The sequence below is a fragment of the Piliocolobus tephrosceles genome, chromosome 3 (assembly GCF_002776525.5).
Source record: "Piliocolobus tephrosceles isolate RC106 chromosome 3, ASM277652v3, whole genome shotgun sequence".
Classification (NCBI taxonomy): Eukaryota; Metazoa; Chordata; class Mammalia; order Primates; family Cercopithecidae; genus Piliocolobus; species Piliocolobus tephrosceles.
The window spans coordinates 83,651,133-83,677,509 of record NC_045436.1 but is presented as its reverse complement, the minus strand read 5'-3'; positions in this window follow the sequence as shown (position 1 = coordinate 83,677,509).

The following is a 26,377-nucleotide window of genomic DNA, read 5'->3' as shown; positions in this document are numbered from 1 at the left end:
GCCTACATTAATGCATCAAATAAATATTTTTTCTGATAGCCTGTGCTTTGTGGTTTTTATATGAGCTCAAGTTATAATAATCATATCTAATTCAAGTGCCAATTGAATAACTTTTCAGAAAAAAAGGAATAATTCTTCAGGAAAAATAATAATTGAACACACTTTGAAAATGGCCAGGCTCTTAAAAAACCAGTATCAAAAAATGATCTGTTTTCAGCTCTAGAGGTCAAACGGCTTTGAAACAGCAATTTATCTGATGCTCTGTAGGTATAACGAGGTTTGCTGGGTAAACTGAGATTTGAAGCACCACCTTTTCTCAATTGTTTCTTAGTCTTTGTTTCCTTTCTGGTAAGGAAAACTTTCCTGATAAGGGAAAACTTCTAGTAAAAGAAAACTACCAATCTGCCAGTAAGACATTTCTTCACTATTAAAACTAGCAAATGGAGATGAAATGGATTTACAAAAAAACCTCCTGTGCCTTTCCTGGGTCAGAAGGAAAAACGATTTCCTGAGTAGAGGCTATAAACGTAAAATGAAAAATATTAACAGGTCCCAGCACACTCCTGGTTTAACAACGTGGTTTTCAGTACAAAAGAATTTATTAAAATGAATATTCTCAGGTAATGTTGGTCAGGATATGTGCTAACATCAAGTATATATTTGCTTGCATATAGAAATACACTGAGTAAACCACAAGTCTCAACATTTTAAGAGTTTCTTCCTAGATGTACTTGCAATTCCAACTACTCCAAGTAGAAGAAAATGTCATCAAGTACTAGGAAAATGTAATCAATTACTAGTTTAGTACAACTAGAGTAAAGTTGGAAAGCTTTTTGCAATGATAGATTTTGAAATTTTACCAGAAGACTCCGAAGAAGTTAAATTCCAAATTGTCAATAAAGAAAAATGTGTTTACTTTTGTCATACTATTCAATCTTGGTCTTTACAGTGAGTATAGGTGCAAAGACGTCCCTTGGTGATAGGTAATTAGATACCGGTGGCCTTGGATGTTTAGTTGAATCTCATTTCTACTGTATATAAGTCATTTGTATTTGAAATAAATGGAAAAAAAAATTTTTGGGGGGATGTAAAAGACACCCCAAAGAATTGTCTTGAAGAAAGAAGAAAACATTATTAATCAGAGGAAGCAATTGAATACTTAGAATAAAATACACTTGACCAGATAGTTTGAGACATTTTACTTTACAATTACTACTTCAATGTATGTTGAAGTATAATTTGATAAGTTTAGGTAGTTGGAATAAATAGTCAAAGTCCTCATCTTCAGTCTTGCATGTGACTTCTCCGCCAGTTAAATTATGGATTATAAAAATAGCAAGCAACCTTATCTGTGGGTGTTGTTTGACCAGCCACATTGCTAGACACTGGGGTCACAGCAGAAATCTAAATAGGTATTATCTTCGCTCCTAGCAAACTTATAAATCTAATGGGGTAAACACATTTGGTAGTATAACATTTTTCCCTCAGAAATTTAATATTTGGTCTGCTTTGATTTGACTAAAATATATTGTAAGCAAATACTGAGCATTCATTATGTGCCCTATTCTATCATAGGCAAAAGAAAATAATTGAAATCTTTAAATTTTATCAATTTGTAATTTCTCACTTCCTAAAATGGTGTAAGGCAGCAAGATTTTTTATTTAATTCATCACTAATTATTTTAATAATAAGGATATTGATTATTGAGTTTTCCCCACAAATATACAAGTAATAAACAAACTACACTGTTAAAACTGGTAGCTTTAAAGGTAAAAATGTTTCTGTAGCACCTATTTTAATAAGTAGTTTTTCATATCATTCATATTTTTTACAAAGCTGCATAATTAATAGATATATATGTGGGCACATTTTCACTGAAACATTATCAATATATTAGACCTGATTGTTGAAAACAGCTATAATAATTGTATTCTTTTATCTTACAGATATTTGTATACATCTGCTACACACATTTTTAAATGAAACATCACAGAAACTTCCAGTAAGGAAATTAGTAATCAAAGCAATACAGAAAACAAATCTTCATAAGCACTGAGAAATCAAAAAAATTCCAAAGACGCATAGTGCCTATAAAGTTCTTCAAACATAGACTATTTTACTATTGAAATTTCTGTACAGAACACTGTTCTGAAGATTAATCATTTACTGTTTTCAATTACTTCCTTGCCTTTGTCCTACATTCTAGTGTTTGATAGCATTACTGTATGATGACTACAATTAATGAGAATTTATTGCGTATTTCAAAATAGCTAGAAGAGAAGATTTGAAGTATTACCAAAAAAATAAATAATAGAGGTGATGGATATCACTATTACTCTGATTTGATCATTACATATTGTATGCATGTATAAATATCACAAATACTCCATATGTACAACAATTATGTATCAATAAAAATATTTCTTCACATTAACTCAAAAAGTTCTTCAACTTCCCTTCTACTTTTATTTTTAACATTTAGACTGGAGCACTAAAACTACTTCATAGCAATAGTGCTTAAATTACTGTTCATCAGAACCCCCTGGAATTTTTAAAATACAAATAAGACTCAGGAGCCCAAAGACATCCTTAGAGATTTTAAATAAGCCAGTCTTCAGGCTATCCTAGGAAGATGTATCAGAAGCTCCTCCAATGATTCTGTCAGCCGTAGAACTAAAGGGCCACACACCCTGCTGCCTTGTTATTTTCATATTAAGTATAATGCATTGATATTTGCTATTTGTAAATTGACATAATTTGACATGGTTTAAAATCGAAACTTTTCACTATTAATGAGCTTAACTTCATGTTAGTGTCATTAGTAATAATTTATATCATTCTACATTAAGTAAGTATAACTAGGAAAAATGTAACATCTATCTTGGATATCCTCAGCATGTTAACTGTATTACTCTGTTCTCAGGTTGCTATAAGAAATACCCAAGACTGGGTAATTTATAAAGGAAAGAGTTTTAATTGACTCACAGTTCAGCATGGATGGGGAGGCTTCAGGAAACTTACAATCATGGCAGAAGGCAAAGGAGAAGCAAGACACCTTCTTTACAAGGCAGCAGGAAGGAGAACGAGAGTTGGAGGAACTACCAAACACTTATAAAACCATCAGATCTCATGAGAATTCACTATAATGAGAAAAGCATGGGGGAAATGTCCCCCATGATTCAGTTACCTCCACCTGGTCTCACACTTGAAATGTGGGGATTATGGGGATTACCATTCAAGATGAGAGTTTGGGTGGGGACACAGCCAAACCATATCATTAATATATTTCCACTTACACTTAAAATACAGTTATCTACAAGAATATATTCTAATTTTTGTTTTTATTTCTTTTTGCAATTAAAGTGCTTTCATATATATATATATATGAAAACACCTGCTCATTTATTCTCAAGTTTCTGCATTAGGATGCTGATGTATGTGTTTATCTAAAGTTATCGCTACTCTAAAACAATATACATCAACTATGTAAATTTAAAAATTAGTTTATAAACAACTAATTTTATTTCAGAGGGGGGCTAGGTTACTATAACTGAAAACCACAACAAAAAATCAAAGTAAGAGATAATTTTAATTTCACTTAACAGTTTGGTCATAAGAAGTCCAGGCTGGTTCGCTGACTCCCTGAGATCAAAAACCTAGGCTCTTTTTCCCTTGTTCCCATTTGAACCGTCCCCTAGGTATTACCCCTATGTGCACATTCCAAGAACGCTCATCCTCACATCTACATTCCAGCCAGTGGAAAAGAAGCCGAGGGAAGGGAGGGTGCATATGTTCTCTTGAAGGGCATGACCTGGAATTATACATATCACTTTTGTTTCCATCTCATTGGCCCAAACACTATTACGTTGACACACCTAGCAGCAAGGGAAATGGAAAAGTCTAGCCTTTATTTGCACAGTCACATAACTCAGCTAGGAACTTCATTAAGAAAAAAGACCAGAATGAACATCAGTGGGCAGGCAGTAGTCTTTATTCTGCCATCCATCAAGAACAAAATATGTTAACTATGTAGGAGGAAAATTAACCCTTTTCTTCATAGGATTATATTAAAATAGAGAATAACATCAGTATGATGTTACTATGGTAATGGAATGTATTTTCCCATATTCAATTTAAAAAGTACTGCTCTATGACTATGTACAAGCATGTTGCTAGGTGCTAAAATGCTCCCAAATATATATGTTATAGTTATGACACTCAAGGAGTTTATAATAATGGTTAAGTTGTGTTGGGAGGCAGAAAATAAACACAAATGTTTACATAAGCAAGTCAGAAGGCTGAATAAGTGCTGTTAAAAAATGTGCACTGAGGCTAAGGGGGTTCCGAGAAAAAAGTTCAAATTTAGTTATAGGATTCAGTAAAGGGTAAAACAGCACTTGAAGAATGAGCTGTAGAAATTAAGGCAGTGATGACAGAACAAGCATAACACGTGTACCTACACATAAGGATGAGAGAATTAAGATCATTTGGTGAATAAGAAGTCCATGTGCCTCATGAAAGTGGTGGTAAGAAATGAAGTCAATTTGCTGGTATTAAGCATATTTGCCAACCTTAAATACAAGAGCTTTATAATCAATTCTTAAGTCAATTAGGGGTTAGTGAAAAGTTCATAAAATGAAAGGTAGGTTGTAAACTGAAGGAAATAATGTATATGGTGGTCCATTTCCAAGAAAAATGCCTTGAATCGGCTTAGGTCAGCAAACCACACAAGAAACAGGAGGTACTAGGCCCCTGCTTGGATAGCCAAGGCCTGTTTTTCAGTCTGCCTCTCCCCACTCCCTGCTCCTTAGTTGCCCTCACCTGAACCAAAAAACTTTAGTCTAAGATAAACATTAACTAGCCTGCAAAATAGTTCGTTTTATCTGTTCTTATCAGCCTGCCTGGCTACTTAGGTCATAAGTAAAATACTTGAAAAGCCCCTAAGCTAACCAGGATTGCAATGCATTGTGGATGGAAGCAAAATGCAGCAGGACAACCCTAAAACGACCACATAAATCCCCTACCTAACAATCAGTAGGTGATGTCCAGGAAGATTGTGACCCCGTAGTACTCAGCCTATGAGGAACTGGTGGAGGGACCTGCACACTAGGGGTTAAATTGCTTGTTAAAGCTGCGCTCGGTGTGTTTGCCTATCAAACACCTAATCTCACAGGACTGTCATTAAAAGTCTCACTTTCGCTATTCTCCAAGTCTCTGAATCCATTCTTTGTGTTTGGATGCATAAGTTTGTTCCTCACATAAACCACTCAATAAAGGAAACCTATCTTATTCATCTCTGTGTTTCCAGCTCCTAAAGCAAAGCCTCATGTAAAGTACCTGTGAGATAAAACATTTGTGAAGGAACGAATTGGTGATAAGACATATACCTCCGGGAAATTAATCTGCAAGTGGTGTGTTGGATGAACTGAAAAATAGATGATCACACTACTTACAAAATTGTGATTATTAGCATCATAGCATCATACTGTTAACATTTAGTGAGACCTTTTCCCAGAAGGGGTCAGGCACCTTGCAAACATATCTTAGCTAATATTCACATTAACCTTATGACATGAAATACAATTTTAAACCCACTTCATAGAAAAGGAAATAAATCCGTGTTAGTAATATATCTAAAGTCACATAGCTTGCAAGTGGTATAGCTTTCCTCCAAGCCCAGATCATTGACCTACATTTCCCAGGCACTTAATCACTAATACTGTGCTCCATACCTCTCTGAAATTTATCTGTCTTCTCTCATACAAAGAGTTCAAGTAAAGAAAAGTCAGTCTTCTCACTAAAGCAAGAGACTAAGTTACAGACCAGGAGTGGGGGATATGAATGAAGACTTACATCTGTGGAGAGAGAAGGGTTTTTTAAAAAATCTTGATCTGATTCTATGAGAATTTTATAAGAACAAATGAAAATCCTATTGTACGGATGGCCTAAATGACATAAAACAGTATAGAATCACTTACAATTCAACACCAATATTTTCTAAAGCAGAAACTGAATTGCCCTTTGAACACCAGAGCAACTGATGTCAGTAAAGAGTATAAACATTTTGTGAACATAATAGTATTTCAAATAGACTCATTCTGTGTAGGCAGAAATCAAAGCACTATTAATTTCCACATTTGTCTTTTCAAACAATCTACACTTCCATACATTATCTATGTGCAAACAAAACTTCTATGTATCCACAAGAGAATGTGACCCTTTTGAGCTATAACACAGTGGAGCTTATTTCTCTGTAAGCAGGTCTTATGCAATTAACTGAAGATATTACAGCATTATTTCTTTCTTACTTTACATGAGGATTTTGACACATATGACAATAAGAAATGTGATTCTCACTGCAGGAATGCAATTAATAAAAATGAGAATGTGAAAAGTTACAGTATAAGTAATGCAGTTATTTCAACAAATTAATTGCAGGGGAAAGTTAATCACAGAAGGAAGAATCTATAGATTAAAAATGACATAGGAAACCTGTCATCTAAATGCAGTGGATAGACTTGGTTTCCAAATTTATGACACAAACCTCAGCATCACAGACCACCCCCCGCAACACACTGTACATGTGGGAAAAATTAATGTATGATTGTATATATATGATATTTAAAAATACATCATGTTTTTGATATAATATAGTATTTGGTTTTACTTATTAAAAATCCCTTATCTTTTAAAGATACATTGAATATATTTAATGATGAAATAATATGATGTATTGGATTTGATTCAAAAATTATAGAAGCAGTGAAGTGGGGATATAATTTAAGTAAGATTGGCCATGTGTGAATGATTTATGTAGCTAGGTAATGGTACATGAAAATTCATTGCAATATTTTCTCTACTTTTTGATTAGTCAAAATTTTCCAGAATAAAACATTTAAGTAGACACACACACACACACACACACGCACACGATATTTTAAGCTTTGTGGAAACTGAAACTCCCTTATAAAATTCAAGTTTATTGTTAGAGTTTCTAGAGAGAGATAGAATATCTCTATAAATATATAGTTTTACATGTCAGTATAGACATTACTTTTGGGAAAAGGGATGCAATCATGATGGGGACGGGCATAAGAGTTCTTCTAGGAAATAGAGATATTTGTGATAATTCATTGAAGTAAAAATCATACATACTTTAGGAACTTTTCTGAATGTGTTTTACTTCAAGTGGAAAATGATTTTAAAAGCATAGGGTTCATAAATTTAACTCAGTTTCTAAAACAATGCATATTAGGTATCCTGAAAGCAATGAATCTGTAAAAATATATGTACTACTTCTTACATTATTCTTCTAATACTTTATGGATAGTAAAGTTTACAATTTTACGAGAAGTTAGTATTATTTCATCCATTTCATAGTGAGAAACTGAGGCATATGAAGATGTACTAACTTTTCTGAGGCCACAAAGCAACTGATGTGGAGAGAATAAACACCTCACGCATATTAAATTTTGTAAATTCATTTCTTAAAAATCATCTGAAATGGCATATTTAATGTTAGAAATTAGAAACTAAACTATTATATAAATCACTTTTCCACAAGCTAAAATGATATACTGAACCATAAATCTTTTCTACAAATGAATTGTGCAATAGTTATATGCAACTCTGCTGTATTCTACAATGTATAAACTGCTATTAATAACTTTTTTCCAAAAATGTTTCTTCTTTCTGAAAATTTTTAAATCATCTTTCTTTGCTTTCAGAAAGATTAAATTTAAGTCTCTCCATCAACTATGTGACAAACTGGAACCAACTGGTAAAAATACATGGGATAATTAAACAGTCCTTTTTCTGAAGGCAGAGTATACATTTTATGGATATAGGAACATACTGGGAACTAAAATGAACACATAACAGGTTAAATTAAAATTCTTCCTACACTTCTACAGAGAAAATCTGTATATATTTCAAATATACATGAAATAAACAGAAATTATGACCAAAATAAGACAACATATCTCATAAGGTAACTATGAGAATTAAATCGAGTGATCCATTCAAGGTATTTGACACAGTATTCAACATAATAAGTGGTAAAAAAAAAAAAAAAAAAAAAAAAAAAAAAAAAAAAAAAAAAAAAAAAGAAAGAAAAAGAAAAAGAAAAAAGTTAGTTATATAAAGAATTTGTTTTAGGACATGGTTCTTGTATTTTGGAAAAAGACAAAAAGAAGAAAATAATTTGATAATAAAGTGGTGCTATTTTTCTAGGATTTCATGGGTCCTCCAGTTTCAGATTTCAAACAGTTTCTGTAGTCCAAGCCATCGCTGAGTTTATCCCTAAATGAGTACATTTACACATGGGTGATCAATAAGCCTGAAATCATTAAGTAGAAAGGAGGCCAAGATAACTACAGAAGATTGATTGTGAAAAGGCTGGGTATAGACTGACAGGAATAGATGACCAACATTTGGGTTCATTTATTTAATTCTGTCATTCATTCAGGTACAAATTTTCATCTTTCTAGAAATACCTGTCTAGACATTGTGTTCATCTCTTTAAAAAAAAAAAAAATCATGCCAGAAGGTAAGGAGCATAGTAGGTGGAAGAAAACAAAGATGTCAGGGAGATATATGAATTTGTCATTGGATTAGTTTCAGTTTTGTTACTGTAATACAGAAATGATACTCAACCACACATTTCCTTCAAGACGTGAAAGGTTCAGGCAGACTTTTTTTTTTTTTTTTTTTTTTTTTGGAAACGGAGTGTCATGCTGTTGCCCAGGCTGGAGTTCAGTGGCAGAATCTCAGCTCACTGCAGCCTCCGCCTCCTGGGTTCAAGCGATTCTCCTGCCTCAGCCTCCTGAGTAGCTGGGATTACAGGCACATGCCACCCCACCTAGCTAATTTTTGTATTTTTAGTAGAGAGAGTTTCACCATGTTGGCCAGGCTGGTTTTGAACTCCTGGCCTCAAGTGATCCACCCGCCTCAGCCCGCCAAGTGCTGGGATTACAGACGTGAGCCATCGCGCCCGGCCCAGTCCACCTTTTTAAATTTAAATAGAAACTTCTACTTTAGCACAATAATGTAATTTGTGAGATAGCTAACTAGTTAAGATAGGTCTTCAAATTTTATCGTATTTCTGTTATAGTTAGTAGGGAAGCAGGGAGTGAAAGGTTTCCTACCATTCCTGGAATGGTAGTCACCGTTCCAGGGAGATGGCAAGGTGCCAAAAGAGGGCTTTTAAGTAGGAAACTGCTGATGGTGTAGGATTTCCAGTTGATGTCTACTGAAACAAAGTCATTTACTGGGGGGTAAACTATTTCTTGGAACTACCAATAAGAGTTTAAAATACTAGAATTAGTCATAGAAAATCTGTACAGATCCAAAAACAAAATATGAGTAGATTTCCAAAGCAAATAGAAATGGAATATTATATATCCATTCTAAAAAGCCAATGCTGTAAGGCATAAGCAGGTTTTTTTGCCAAGCATTTGGCCACAATGATCCTAAAATCATAACTTCTTGAACAAAACTGGAGGCATCATGCTACCCAACTTCAAACTATACTACAAGGCTACAGTAACCAAAATAGCATGGTACTGGTACAAAAACACCCACATAGACCAATGGAACAGAAAAGAGAACTCAAGGACGAGACTGCATACCTACAACCAACTGATCTTTGACAAAACTGACAAAAACAAGCAATAGGAAAAGAATTCCCTATTTAATAAATGGTCCTGGGAGAACTGGCTAGCCATATGCAGATAATCGAAACTGAATCCTTCGTTATACCCTATACAAAAATTAACTCAAAATGAATAAAAGACTTAAATGTAAACCCAAAACTATAAAAACCCTAGAAGAAAATCTAGGCAATACAATTCAGGACATAAGCACAGGCAAAGATTTCATGACTAAAATGCCAAAAGAAATTGCAATAAAAGCAAAAATTGACAAATGGGATCTAAATAAACTAAAGAACTTCTTCACAGAAAGAGAAACTATCATCAGAGTGAACAGATAACCTACAGAATGAGAGAAAAAAAATTGCAATCTGTCCATTTGACAAAGGTCTAATAGAGTCTACAAGGAACTTAAACAAATTTACAAGAAAAAAACAACCCCATTAAACAGGGGGCAAAGAACACAAACAGACATTTCTCAAAAGAAGAAATTCATGTGGACAATAGACACATTTTTTTAAAAAAAAGCTCAACATCAGTGATTGTTAGGGAAATGCAGATCAAAACCACAGTGAGACACCATCTTATACCAGCCAGAATGGCAATTATTAAAAAGCCACAAAACAACAAATGTTGGAGAAGTTTCACAGAAAAAGGAATGCTTTTATACTGTTGGTGGGAATGCACATTAGTTCAACCATTGTGTAAGGCAATGTGGTGATTCCTCAAACATCTAGAGGTAGAAATACTATTTAACCCAGCAATCTCATTACTGGGTATATACCCAAAGGAATATAAATCATTCTATTGTAAAGATACATGCATGCATATGTTCACTGTAGCACTATTCACAATAGCAAAGACATGGAATCAACCCAAATTCCCATCAGTAATAGACTGGATAAAGAAAATGTGATACACATATACACCATGGAATACTATGGAGCCATAAAAGGGAATAAGATCATGTCCTTTCCAGGTACATGGATGGAGCTGGAAGCTGTTATCCTCAGCAAACTAATGCAGAAACAGAAAGCCAAACACTTCATGTTCTCACTTGTAAGTGGGAGCCAAACGATGAGAACACATGGACACATGGAGGCGTGGACAACACACACTGGGGCCTGTTAGGGGTAGGGATGGGGGGAGGGAGAGTATCAGGAAGAATAGCTAATGAATGCTGCGCTTAATACCAAGGTGATGGTTTGATCTGTGCAGCAAACCACCATGGCACACATTTACCTATGTAACAAATCAGTACATCCTGCACAGGTACACTGGAACATAAAAGAAACAAAATAAAATACATAAAAATCATAAAAATCGCAATTTGTGGCTGTGCAAAGTGGCTCACGCCTGTAATCTCAGCACTTTGGGAGGCCAAGGCGGGCAGATCACGAGGTCAAGAGATTGAGACTATCCTGGCAAACATGGTGAAACCCCATCTCTACAAAAAATACAAAAATTAACTGGGTGTGGTGGTGCACAACTATAGTCCCAGCTACATGGGAGACGGGGGCAGGAGAATTGCTTGAACCCAGGAGGCAGAGGTTTCAGTGAGCCGAGATCACAGCACTGCACTCCAGCCTGGTGACAGAGCAAGACTCCATCTCAAAAAAACAAAACAAAACAAAACATAAAAAACATAATTCGTTTATAGATTCAAAGTGGTACCTATGAGCAGGGCAATTTTATAAAAATAATATGATTAATACTATTCATAATTATCTTTAACTTATTTGGTGTCAGATACTACTATGAGCTCTTTATGCATGTTTACTCATTTAAACTTCACAATTATCCTATATTGGTAACTAATATTATCATATCCATTTTTCAGATGAGGAGACAGGTTCAGATAAGTTCAATGACATGTTCAAAGTCACACATCTGATAAGTGGCAGGGATATGGTTCTAATATAGCCAGTCAGAGTTGAAATTTGTGTAGTTAGTAAATATTTTATCTTATACACTGTTTTCAGAGTTGACAAGATCTTTCAGTTTTTACAAACTTTCTAAAAGTCTAAACAGTATATTTGAGACCTGAGTGAGGGAAGAAATTAATTTTAAAATTTAAAAAATATCTGGAAAAGGGTGATAATAAATAAATGTTTTTTGGTCTACAAAATGTAATGGTGACTAGAGCTTACAAAGGGTCTAAAAATGTTTTCCTTTTCATGTAGTTGCATGTGAATTTGGGAAGGTACAATTTACTTATTCTGTCTAGCATCATTGAAATGAAGCCTCTTTGAGCATCACACTGTTTGCAAAATTAAGTTATTCCTTGTTAGCACCTCAGTTCCATGCTACCTAATCCTTTCAGAGTGCCTTCCTGATCTTGGCTCCTATGCATAATTCTGATTTTGCTACTAGGTTCAGCTCCACTTCTCTAAGCTCTTGTAAGTTTCCATTTTTGTATTTAATAATTAATTTGGCATTGCCTTCTCCACCCTACTCTTAGCTTCTGGGTTGGTACTGAGGTTTAGTCATGGAAAGTTGGTAATTAAATCTTTCCATCATTTTTCAAGAATGCCCTTTTCTTCCAGGAAAAAAAAAATAAATGTTATTCACCTGTCAAAAAACTTGTTGGACTATGTTAATTCAAAACCAACAGTTAAACAATCTTAAGTATATTTTGTCAGCCCCTTATGTTCCATAATAAACGTCATGCTTTTCAAGTTTTAATTAAATTTCATGATTTCCTACTCCCCACAGTATCTTTAGTATGCAATGATTGAAAGAAATTTGGGGGGAGGTGCCTGGGTGTGTAAACTTCAGTGAGTCTGTGTGTGTGTGTGTGTGTGTGTGTGTGTATAATGTAAATTATTAGTTTTCTATTGCTGCATTGTAAATTACTCCAGAATTTAGTAGCATAAAACAGCAATGTTACCATCTTACAGTTTCTGTTGTGGTTTAGGTGGCTCCTCCAGGCCTGAGATTTTCACAATGCTGCCCTCATCTCAGAACTTTACTGGAAGGATCCACTACCTAACTCACTAATATAGTGGTTGGTAAGATTCTGTTCCAGCTGACTTGTAACTAAGGTTTCAATTCTTCACAAGCTGTTGGTCAGAGGCTTCCCTTATTTCCTTGCCATGTGGTCCTTTCCCAGAACATCTCACAATATGTTAATTGGCTTCATCGGAACCAGGGCAAGGGCGTCAGTAAGAGAAAGAGTGATGGAAGTCAAAGTCTTCTGTAGAAAAGAATCACGAAAGTGACATCCCATCACTTTAGCCATGTTCTATTTATTAAAAGCAAGCTATTAGGTTCTTCCCACATTCAAGGCATTGGAATTATGCAGGAGCATGGATATGATGAAGTGGAGATTATTGGGAGTTTCTTCAGAGCTGCCTGCCAAACTTATTTTGTATATAACTGAATTGATCATTTTTAACCCCCTGCTACTTACTGGGAAAATTCTTTTGATGATCAATCCAATTTAAATATTTATTTTCTCATCATTTTGTCAGCGTGGTTAGGTAGTGTTCAGGCTGATACCAAAATGTTTAGATCCGCCTGTGGCCTGCACATTCCCTTGCTCATTTTTCTCTGACATTTTTCAAGTGGGAGGACTGGGATGTGGTTTAGTTGAGAAGTGCACATGACCTGAGTAAACTCAGGGCAGTTAAAAAATGTCAAGTTATCAGGTGTAGATGCTTTTACCTCCCTTTGAAGTGATGTCTCTTGTCCATTAGGGTTTTGCTGCCCTTTCAGCTGCATATTGTAGCTGATGTGACTGATAACCTTGTCTCTTTTGACTTAGACAAGAACTAGTAGTGCTGGGCGTGGTGGCTAACCCCTGTAATCCCAGCACTTTGGGAGGTCAAGATGGGTGGATCACCTGAGGTCAGGAGTTTAAGACCAGCTTGGTCAATGTGGTGAAACCCCATCTCTACTAAAAAGACAAAATTACCCAGGCATGGTGGTGCATGCCTGTAATCCCAGCTACTCGGGAGGCTGAGGCAGGAGAATTGCTTGAACCTGGGAGGCAGAGGTTGTGGGGAGCCAAGATCGTGCCATTACACTCCAGCCTGGGCAATGAATGAGACACCATCTCATTAAAAAAAGAAAAAAGTAAAAGAACTAGTAGCATCTCTTTGCTTAATCTCTCTGAGGTCAGTTGGACAGAGACCAATCAAATATGGCTATGTCTCCTATTAAATGCTGGCTCAGCCAGGTTATTCTGCAAGGCTCTCATACTACCACCTTACCCTGTGTATGAAGAATGCTGCTAAAAAGAAAAATCACCTGTGGTGCTGTGTCTATGTTTTGTGGAACTAACATGGCTCAAGAAGACTCAATCTAGCCATCTCTTTCAAGCTGCCCAACTCATACTGTCCTGCCAAATTTACTCTGATGTAGCTGCATGCCAGTTGGTACAGAGCAGCCAATGAGGAGTCTGCACGTACACTCCCAACAGTGATTATGAGTAACATGTGTCTGCTCCTAGCTTCAATTATGATCATTAATATAATGTACTCCTTAGTAAGACAAGGCCCATAGAAAAGAGAATCAGAGCGTAATTCAGAAATTTTTGTCTCTTTTCTATTTTTGTTTCCACACTTCCCTTAGGGACTAAAGAATAAATTAATAGTGTCTTCTTTCATTTTTCTGTATAGATATCCCTGCAATATTATTTACCAACACTACTAAGCCTGACTTTTGATGTATTAAAGGGCAAAAGAAGAAATTTAAATTTCTTCTTAAATAATTTCAATTCTTCATAATTAAAAAATGAATTAGACCCATACCTCAGAGTGCACTCAAAATCGACCTCATAAATTAGTACCTAATTAGACTTAATATATGACCTAATATAAAATTAGACCTAATATAAGAAGCAAAAATAAAACTTAAAAAATAAAACAGGAGTAAATTCTCATGATCTTGTTTTAGGCAAAGTTTGTCATCAAAATTTAAAACTTTTGTGTTTCAGAATATACCCTTAGGAAAGTCTAAATACAAGCTACAGGTGAAGAAAATATTTGCAAGCAATATATCTGATAAGAGACTTTAGCTAGAATATGTAACTCATTCAATTTAATAAGATGATGACAAATAACCCAATTAAAACCTAAGCAAAAATCTTGGATAGATATTTTACCAAAGGAGACATACAAATGGCAAATGAGCACATGAAAAGATGCTAACAACATTAGACATCAAGGGAATGTGAAATAAAGTCACAATAAGATCATGCTTTACACACACAAGAATAGCTGAGATCAAAAGTCAGACATGCACACGTATTAATGAAGGTGTAGAGAAGATGAAATCCTCATTGATGAGGGAATGTAAAATGGTGCACCTATTTTGGAAAAGATTTTAACAATTTCTTAAAACTGTAACATTTGTTAAAGTTTGTAAGATTGATAAATTCTACTCCTAGGTCTCTACCCAAAATAAATGAAAATATTTGGCTACACAAAATGTTTGCACAAAAGCTCATAGCGGCATTACTCAAAAGTATATCCATATAATGGAATACTCTTCAGTAATAAAGAGGAACAAATTACTGCTGCATGCTGCAAAATGAACGAACAGACAAAATGTTATGCTAAATGAAAACAGCTAGACACAAAAGTCCACATATCATATGGTTTCATTTATATGAAGCATTCAAAAAAAAAAAAAAAACCCAAAAAACAAAAAACAAATCTACAGAAACAAAAGCCAGATCAGTAGTTCCCTAAGGTTGGAGGTAAGGATGGGAAATGACTGCTATGGGCAGGAATTTTCTTTTGCAGGTGAGAGAAATGTTATAGACCAGCAGAGAAAATTATATAAAGCAGAATCCTCATTCTTGGGTCTTGTGATCCCATTACAAATGTAGACAAAAACTTGCAGTAGGTATTACCAGTGTCTGTGACATTGTCACCAATAAAACCTATGCAAACTTTCATATTACACATATATTTTCATATAATGATAATGTGGTATCATTATAGATACCACAAAATCTTGTTTACTCTCATCACCATTTCAAAATTGTAATTCTTAGACATGCTGTAATATATTAATAATTTTAAAGAGGCACACAAATTACTATATAATAAAGTTATTCTTTATTATCTAAACAATTGGATCTCAATATAATTAGTTTCCCTTGTAATCCAAAGTAAACATTATTCTTGGGAAAATGACTCAGGCTTCCCAGCCGGCAAAAGTTGTCCATAGCACAAGAAAAGGTTAAAAATCTGATACAGAGATGTATATGTCACCAAAAGAGGACTTTCTTGATAAGAAATAAAGAAAAAAAATTCTTTCATGAGCACTAATGTGAAAAGTAATGAGAATATAAAGATTAGCCAGGAGATACACTGGAGACACAAACCTAAAGAGATAAAACAAATTTGATTTGCAGTACTCCAAGGAGCCAGCATAGAACTTTATGTAAGACAATAACACAGATTAAGAGATCATTTGAATATGTGGCATATTAGATAGAGCTGGAAAAGAAAGTGATCTAAGAAAGGTTGGTGATGAACAAGATTGGACATTCCACATAGCAAGAAAGAGTATATATGTGTATAAATGTGTGCATGTGTATATATGTGTATATAGGTATATACATATATATGTATTGACATCAACTCATTTTCTTCACCAAGTTTGATTTCTGTAATAGTGTTATTTATTTTTGAAGAAGAGTCACCACAAAAATTTTAGACTTCCATTGAAGAAAATTAAAATTAAAAGGTTATACTGCTCAGAAAAGTCAGTGACTTGTTCAAAAAGTACTGAGCTAAAGAAAATGTTACTAATCATATACTCTAGGCATTTAGTGTTTTGGCCTCTCTAATTCTTGCTTTTATCAGTCTAAATTCTTGCCATGGAAATCACTGTGTATTAACTAATCTAATTACTGATAGAACACATGGAACCAACAGGATAATTTTAACAAAAATGTTTGAATACTACCCAAGTATTGGTGAGCACTAAAAGAAATCTCCCATGATACCACTATTTTATATTTTGTTAATTATGTTAGCATTTGCTATATTTTTAAGGTAAAATAATCTCAAAGGTAATTATTATTTCAGAAACATAAGCTTAATGATGGCTATTTAATAAGCAACACATTAAGGAATGGGGATGCAGTTCACTTTTTAAACTATGATATCTTTGGGTACAGAATATGAATGAATCAATCAGCTTCTATGGGCAAATGTCCTTCCAAAGTAATTGAGTCCTAAATGCCAAACCAAAATAGTTTGCCATAGATTCAATGAAAATGTTCTGTTCTAAAGAATGTTCTGACTGATAGTAAATTTAATAACATTTTAAAATGTCAAGTTGAATTTTAATTCCAAGTCTGTATCTTCTAGAATGTAATGTGTTACAAATTCAATATCATACGACCATCCTTCCTCAGCTTTTTTGATCTTAGCAATAATAAATTCAGAGAACAAACAGTATCAAGACTATTTTGCTTATTTGTTTCAGAAATTCAAACAATTTGTCTGAATTACAAACCCATAGGAAGCTATTTTAAAGTAATATAAGAACATTTAGATTCATAAAGTCTAAATCAGGCAGATTCTTACGATATCTGATAATTCCACTTAATTTTTAACTTCCAAACTAGACCAACCATAGGGCAAAAATAAAATTTAATAAGTGGTAAAACAGCAATATATTGGTAAAAGTTTCACCTGTTCTATAAAATATATAATTTTCAGCAAATGTTTATCTTGCTTGATTATAAAAAAGTAGTTCAGTTAATATAAATGAATTCATAAATAGGTATTTAAATACCTTAGCTATGTAAAACAACAATTCACAAATACAAGGGGCTGTAGTTTTACATTAACAAAACAATTGAGCTTGTTAATGATTTTAAAAATTTAAACAATTGTTTTTATATCTATGTAAATATAATTTAGCATTATTAAACGTAAGTTACATTTGGGTTTGTGTATTTATAACCTATAAAAGATGAAGCTAAAATATGAAATTATGTTTTAGAAATGTTTTATATTAGATGTAAAATGTAATGTACTACTTGATATATCAAAAGATACCATTATTTACCAACGCCCCTGTTATATATTTTGTGATCCCAGAGTCATTAACAGCATAACAAAATATCCTGACATTCCCTGCCCCCTCCCTGCCATTTCCAAGGAAAACAGGAAATTTTTCCCCAGGATTTAGCTATTTCTCTTGAATAAATGCCCCTTAACTTTTTGCAGACCTTCTCAATTATTCCGGAATTCTGAAAAAGTTGATTTTGATAAGTTTTGCCCTATTATCGTTGCTTCTATTGAGGAACACACTTTTAGAAGTCCTTACTCACAAGCTCTAGAGGTGCTTTTTACACTTGATGATATTTTAACGTTATTTTTATCTCAATTTCCGATTTTTCATTATTTGCATAAAAAGTGTAATTGAGTTTTATATATTAATCTTGTATATTATTTCCTGGCAAAACTTGCTGATTAATTCTAGCAGAATGTTTTGTGGGTATTTTTCACTAAATTTTCTGCATAGGCAATCATGACTTTTGGCTTCCAAAAAACCTTTCATTTATTTTTCTTGCCTTAGTGTACAGGCCAAGTCTCTAGTAAAATGTTGAATAGAAATGGTGAGAATATACATACTTGCCTTGATTCTAACACCAAGAGAAGAGCACTGAGGCTTGAAGCAATAAGTACTGGATATTGTAGATATCCTTTATCAAGTTGAGAAAGTGTGTGAATTTATTATTTTTTATAAAATGAATGCAGGATGTTGCCAAGTGTCTTTTATGTATTAAGTAGATCATGTTAATATTGTTTCTCTAGCTATTTTAGCATAGTGTATCTTTCTCCATCATTTTACTTTTAATTTGTATCTTTTAATTGAAAACGATTTGTAGATGGCATATAGTGGGGTCTTTTTTTTTTTTATCTCATCTGACAGTTTGTATCTTAGTCTATATTTAACATAATTATTGAACTTGTCTAAGTTTGTCATGTCACCATTTTATTTTTAACTAATCTTTATACTATTTAACTTGTATTCTTACCCCCTTTTAAAACTGAGTGGGCAGTGTAATTATTTATTTTCAACTTTTATGTTGGTTGATACAGGGATTATATATACATGTTTAAATAAGAACACATCACTTTATTCATATAAGAACCTTAAAATATTATATTTACATGTGTGTTTCTCAGTCTTTATGCTGTTATTAAAATTCATTTTGCTTCTTTATATGTTTCTTGGTGGACAATAATAGACAGTTATGAAAATATTTTACTTTCAAGAAGAATACTGGAAAAAGAGACATAACCTCCACAACATAATTACATTTAACTTTAAAAGAAGTTAACAAAATTGGTAAATACAGTTTGAGCTTGGCCAATCTTTAATACCCTTTTTATCTAATTACTTATTTTTGTGATGAAAAGTATCTGTATTTGTTATAATATTAAAAACTGCTTCTTTGACTTTGTTGGCCCTCTTTGCAGAAGAGTTTTGTCTCTTTGCAGGAGTCCCCCAATTAAATATAAGTTTCTTCAGCATCTCCTTTTCCTTGGCACATAGGAATAGCAGCTCTCAAACTCTATACCATGTATTGTCTCTAATTATTCTGATGAAAGTTTCCTTCTCCAAGTGGTGAAATGCTATCTCTGAATTGTAGAAAGAATAACACACACAAATACAGAAGAAAACATTTTAATTAAGTTTATTCCTTTGTATACTTCTTTCAGTGCAGAAAAAAAATGTCATGCATTAGATACACATTTCATTTTTTTAGTGTTATTGACAATATAAGAAGATTCACAAAACATATATGTCTTCCTCTTCAAGGAACATTTTAGATCATTTTGGCATTGGTACTTTCCTTAAATTCTCCTGCACAATATTTAATATTATTACAAACTTGAATTCTAAGATATCCGGAAAAGTATAATTTCTTGTGAAATTATTGATTCATTTGACAGAAATTCTGATGTCTGATATAACCTTATTAAATTAAATTTAGCCGATGAGAAAAAAATATTGCCTTCTCTCTCCAACTTTTATTGTTAATATATACTTATTCACTTTGTAATAGGTATTCATTAAATTTCTATTTTCTCCAGGAAGGAAAAAATGTTTATTGAATTTCTCATAGACACCAGACCAAAGGTTATCTCATTTAAGGCTAGTTTTCTTTCAAAGTTGTGTTTTTATTCCTAAGATTTAGAGAACATAAACATATTCTCCAAGGTCACAAAGGCAACTGACAAAATTTAAGTTCAAATCAAGATCAAATTCTAAGTTTCATGTACTTTCCATTAGCACATGATACTATATTTTAAAGGATGTGATTTTTTTACTACTAAAATAATAAAAACAATATGTTTATCGTAATGTATATTGCCTCATTTAAAGTCACTCATATCCCATGTTACAGGAATCATCATTCTTTTTTCTTATGAACATGTTGGGTAGAATCCAGACCTCACTATGCCTGCTGTTGAGCAATAGCACATGGCTAAGAGACAATACAATCATGCTGACTGGTTTCATTTTACATTATTGATCTTAATTCTCAAGAGGGCCTTCAATATTTCTTGATCATGAGAATATATTTTCCAAATTCACTTACTCTCCTACTGTTCTGAAGTATTTCATTCTCTCAGAGAGAAGAGTAAAACAACTACTTCAGTCCTCTCTGATCCAATGGTTGGTTTGTTATTTTCATGAGAAAATTAAAGCAATCAGAAGAGAACCTTCACCATATCCACCTGCCAAGATATACTTTGGCTTCCCTTCTGTTATTATAGATCTATGAAAGCCCAACCACTGACTTGTGAACTAAATATTATCCCTACCTCCCAATTCAAAGGGATTTGCCCAGTTTACCCACCATTTCTAGCCTCTGTCTTTGCCCTCTTTATTGGACAATATAATTGACATATAAATGTGCTCCTATTTCACCCATAGTTTCAAAACATGTTTTGTTTTGTTTTGTTTTGTTTTTTCCTGCATCACTTTCCCTTCAGCCATTGCACCACTTCTCTGATCCTTTTAGCAGAGTAAACTACAGGAAATTAAAAATTTTAAAGTAGGCAATTTCAGAGAATTGCCTATATTCCATCACCAATCTCATCAATCTCACTTTTCACCACATAAATGTAAGTGTTTTCTTTTTTTTGAGTCGTTCATTTACACCATTCCATTGATTTTTTGAGAATTTTGACATATTTATATGGTGTCAAATTACTTAAGCTAAAAATACTTACCTGCATGGTTGTGAGTTATTCGTTACAATAAACATTTTAGGCAATATCTGGGAAGCAGAAAAGAAATAGTGGCTATATTTATTTTACATACTAGAAAGGTAGAAAGGTCAGAGCAAGGCGTGAGGTACACTTGGAACCTGTACACACTGTCAATCACTGGTTGTTCACCTTGTTAGCATTCCTGCAACAACTCCAGCATTCTCTGAATGCTCCTGCATTTTCCCTGACTCCTTGGCCAGGTACTTGCTTAGTTTTGTGAGGTGCCAGCTTTTCTTGAAGAATATCCATAGCATTGAAGTTAGAGGCTAGAAGCATGAAAGGCATTGTGGGTTTTAGTTGATCCGACTGAGTTCAACTGATCTTTGCAAGATGTTGTTCTGAACTATCTTCCTCCACTTCACATTCATCTTCTTCCAACTGTCTACCCTACCCACTTATCTACTACAGTGGCATAATAATAGATTCTTATAACAAATGTATTTTTACATGTAATATATTTATACATCAAAGGTATATCTGTCTATATTTATACCGATATATTAATATATGGCATATTTATACATATATCTATATTTATGTAAGTTTAAAGGGATTGCTTTTGAAATGCTTGATAGAAATATAAATGTAGATCTCAAGTAAGCATTTGAATATAAGAGTCAAAGTAAAGCTGTATATATATTTATACATCTATCAATATTTATATGATTTATGTATATATCTGCTTATCTCTGAATACATAATTATACAGTAAGATCACCTCACTTCGCATTGCTAAATCTAATGGTCAGTATTCAATTTTTTCCTTGTATTTTTCTGTTTATTGTATTTCTTGTTCATGACCTGTCAACAGAATATGACCTGGATGATTTTTCCCCTTCTTTATACACATCACATGGCTTCCAGAAAATTGTATGTGCCTTTTTACTGCTTCCCCTCAGTTCTGCTTGATAATTTCTCTTCCCTTTTTGACTTATTAATGGTAGAGTGTTTCAGAGGGCAGTCCTTAAATAGCTTATTTATAATTACTTTCTTGTTTATAATCAGCCCCAAAGTCTTAAACACTGTCTTTATATGCTGAAGACCCTCTAATGTATAGCTCCAACCTCGAAGTCTCTCCTTTAATTTGACTCTTATAGTCAAATACTTAGTTGAGATCTACATGTGTATGTCTGTGACCATCCAGTCTGCTGGGGACCCAGAGAGAACAAAAACAAAGAAGCAAATATGCCAATTTATCTACTGGAGCTGGGATTCACTTTTCCTATTCTGTCCTTGGACAATAATTCCAGGCTCCTCTGTCTTTGGACTTCAAGACTTAAATCAGCAGCATCCCAAGTTCTCAGGCCTTTGGCTTTAGACTGACAGTTATATTATTAGCTTCTCTGGTTCTGAGATCTTCAGGCTTGGACTGAAGCTACTAACACCCTGGTGTCTCCAGCTAGCAGATAGCTTGTCACGGGACTTCCCAGTGTCCGTAATCACATGAGCATATCCCACTGATAAGCGTGCTGTCACATATCTATATCTATCTGTCTGTCTATCTATCTTTTTGGTTCTGTCTGGAAACCTTGACTAATACCCAAACTTAATCGAGATGTCAAAACAATGAGTATAAACTCCAGATAGGAAAAATAGAAAGAGATCATTCTCCACAATATGCCATACATAAATGTTGAAAGTCAAAATTAAAAGGAAAATCTTAAATCTTTAAATCAAAAGAAAATAATGTGTTACGTTCAAAATCGCCACAACAAGATTAACAGGTGACTTCTCAAAGATGACAAGACAAAGGGAAACATATTCAGAATGCTGAAAGAAACAACCAAGAATTTTGTATCAAACAAAACTAACTTCCAAAATGAAGGCAAAATGAAGATATCTTGAGGTAAACCAAAACTGACATTAGTTGTTACAAGATAACCTGCTTTACAAGAAATATTAAAGAATGTTCTTCAGGCTCAGGGCAAGTATTTGAATCTACATGAAAACAAAAACTGGTAAAGATAATTATGTAGGTAATTATAAACATAATATAATTGTATGTTTGTTTTTCTTTTAATTGACTCAAAAGCACCCCTATATACACATACAGGAAAGAGAAAGAATGCTCTGTTCTATCATATATACTAATGTGATATAATATATTTGGCAATAACAGCACAATGGAGGCAGGTGCAAACAAAGCTATATCAAGTTATATTGGGCAAGAAATGGTAACTTGAATCTCCAGCACCATGTGAAAAGTGACAGAAATAGTAAACAAGAATGGAAATATAGTAAACACTATAAATACATTCTTTTCTTTGCTACACTTCTTTAAAAGGCTTTTTTACTTTTGATAAATTTATTACTATTTTTGAAAATTTATATAAGTACATTCTGTGGCATGTAAGATATAGATATAATATGTATAGCAATAATAGCACAAAATTAAAAATAGGAATAGAGCTATATATGAATAATATTTCTATATTCCAGTGGAATTTAGTATAAATCTAAACTAGATTCTGATAAGTTAAAATGCACATTTTAAGCACTCTAAAAAGCATTATGACAATGACTCCAAAAGTCATTAAAGTAAATTAAATTAAATTACATTAAAGTAATTAAAATCTTATACTAGAAAATATCCAAGTAATGCATAAGAAAGTAGTAAAGGAAGATAAAAAGAATAAAAAGATGAAGATATATTGGAAACAAAACTAAAATGGCAGATGTAAATTCAACTATATTAATAACATTAAATATGAATGGATGGAGAAATCCATTTAAATATCAGAGACTGTTAAAAAGAAAATCTTAATTCTTTAAATCAAAAGAAAATCATGTATTATATACAAAGTAGCCACAACAAGATTAACAGGTGATTACTGCTAATCTTGACTACATTTATTAAAAATTCAAGATTCAACTATATGCTACAGTGTCTCTGCATAAAAACATCTTTATTTTTATGTGTCTTAATAAAACTCTACATCACTGAAGTTTTAATTTCACATAATTTTTATCAATTCTTTTTTTCTTCAATAATTAAAAAATATAAAATCAAGCAGTGGGTCAGATTCGGCTTGTGGGCCACAGTTTGCCAACCCCTCATTTTTGATGCCAGAAATTTTATTTATTTATTTCCAGTTGGCAAATAATAATTGTGTGTATTTATGGCGCACAATGAAATGTTCTGATTTATGTGCACATTCTAGAAAAACAACATATCTATTGCCACAACTTATTTTTTGTGTATGTGGTGAGAACATTAAACATCAATTTCTTTAGCAATTTTGAAATATAAAGGATATTATCATTTACTGTGACCAGTGTGAGGTGCAATAGATCACTGAAATCTATTCCTGTAGTCTAACTGAGACTTCGTACCCTTTGATCAATATCTTACCTTTTTCTTACCTCTCTTCCCCCAGCCCCTGGTAAATAATTTTCTACTCTCTGTTTCTATTATGTTAACATTTTTAGATTCTACATATCATTGAAGTCTTACATTATTTATCTTTCTGTGCCTCACAGATATATGAAAAAATGCTCAACATCTTTAATCATCAGGAAAACACACATAAAAACACAATGAAATTTCATCACACATCTGTTAGAATTGTTATTAACTACAAGACAAATGATAGCAAGTGTTGGTGAGGATGTAGAAAAAATAAATCCTGTTATATTATTGGTGAGAAAATAAATTAGTACAATCATTTTGAAAAATAGTATGGAGGTTCCTCAAAAAATAAAAATAGAATTACCATATGATGCAGCAATCCCACTTATAGGTATAGCCAAAGGAATTGAAATTGTTCTTTCAAAAATATATCAGCATTCCCATGTTCATTTCAGCATTATTCACAATAGACAACCCACAGAAGCATACTAAGTGTCCATCACTGAATGCATGGATAAGGAAAAGGTGGTAAATATGCACAATTGAATACTACACAGTCTTTAAAAGAAAGAAATTCTGTCATTGTTGACAATAGGAATAAAATCAGAGATACACTTTAAATTTAAAGAAACAAACAGTTTGAACATTAAAGTATGGTAAAATATATTTTATATAAGCAACATCAAGAACACTGGAGTGGATATACTATTATCAAACAAAACATGCTTTAAAGCAAAATATGTAAAGATGGCCAAATAGGGACAGCTCTGGTCTGCAGCTCTCAGCATGATCAATGCAGAAGGCAGGTGATTTCTGCATTTCCAACTGAGGTCTTAGCAACTGGCAGACAAAGTGATTCTCTCCTGTGCCTGGCTCAGCAGCTCCCACGCACATGGAGCCTTGCTCACTGCTAGTGCAGCAGTCTGAAATCAATCTGCGAGAGGACAACCTGGCTGGGGGAGGGGCATCCACCATTGCTGAGGCTTGAGTAGGAAAACAAAGTCACTGGGAAGCTTGAATCGGGCAGAGCTCACCAGAGCTCAACAAGGCCTATGGACTCTAGACTCCACCTCTGTGGGCAGGGCATAGCTTAACAACAGGCAACAGACGACTTCTGCAGACTTAAACGTCCCTGTCTGACAGCTCTGAAGAAAGCAGTTGTTCTCCCAGCATGGCATTTGAGCTCTGAGAATGGACAGACTGCCTCCTCAAGTAGATCCCTGACTCCCGAGTAGCCTAACTGGGAGACACCTCCCAGTAGGAGCCAACAGACACCTCATATAGGCAGCTGCCTCTCTGGGACGAAGCTTGCAGAGGAAGGATCAGGCAGTAATATTTGCTGTTCTGCAGCCTCCGCTGGTGATACTGAAGAAAACAGGGTCTGGAGTGGAACTCCAGCAAACTCCAAGAGACCTGCAGCTGAGGGACCTGACTGTTAGAAGGAAAACTAACAAACAGAAAGGAATAGCATTAACATCAACACAAAGCTCATCTATGCCAAAACCCCATCTGTAGGGCAACAACATCAAAAACCAAAGGTAGATAAAACCACAAAGATAGGGAGAAACTAGAGCAGAAAAGCCAAAAATTCTAAAAATTGGAGTGCCTCTTCTCCTCCAAAAGATTGCAGCTCCTCACCAGCAACAGAACAAAACTGGAAGAGTGACTTTGAGGAGTTGACAGAAGTAGGCTTCAGAAGGTCGATAATAACAAACTTCTCTGAGCTAAAGGAGGATGTTCAAACCCATCACAAGCAAGCTAAAAACCTTGAAAAAAGATTAGATGAATGGCTGACTAGAATAAATAGTGTAGAGAAGACCTTAAATGACCTGATGGAACTGAAAAACCATGGCACAAGAACTTTGTGACCCATGCACAAGCTTCAATAGCCGATTCTATCAAGTGGAAGAAAGGGTATCAGTGATTGAAGATCAAATTAATGAAATAAAACAAGAAAACAGTGTTAGAGAAAAAAGAGTAAAAAGAAATGAATAAAGTCTCCAAGACATATGGGACTATGTGAAATGATCAAATCTACGTTTGATTGGTGTATCTGAAAGTGTTAGGGAGACTGGAATCAAGTTGGAAAACACGATTCAGGATATTATCCAGGAGA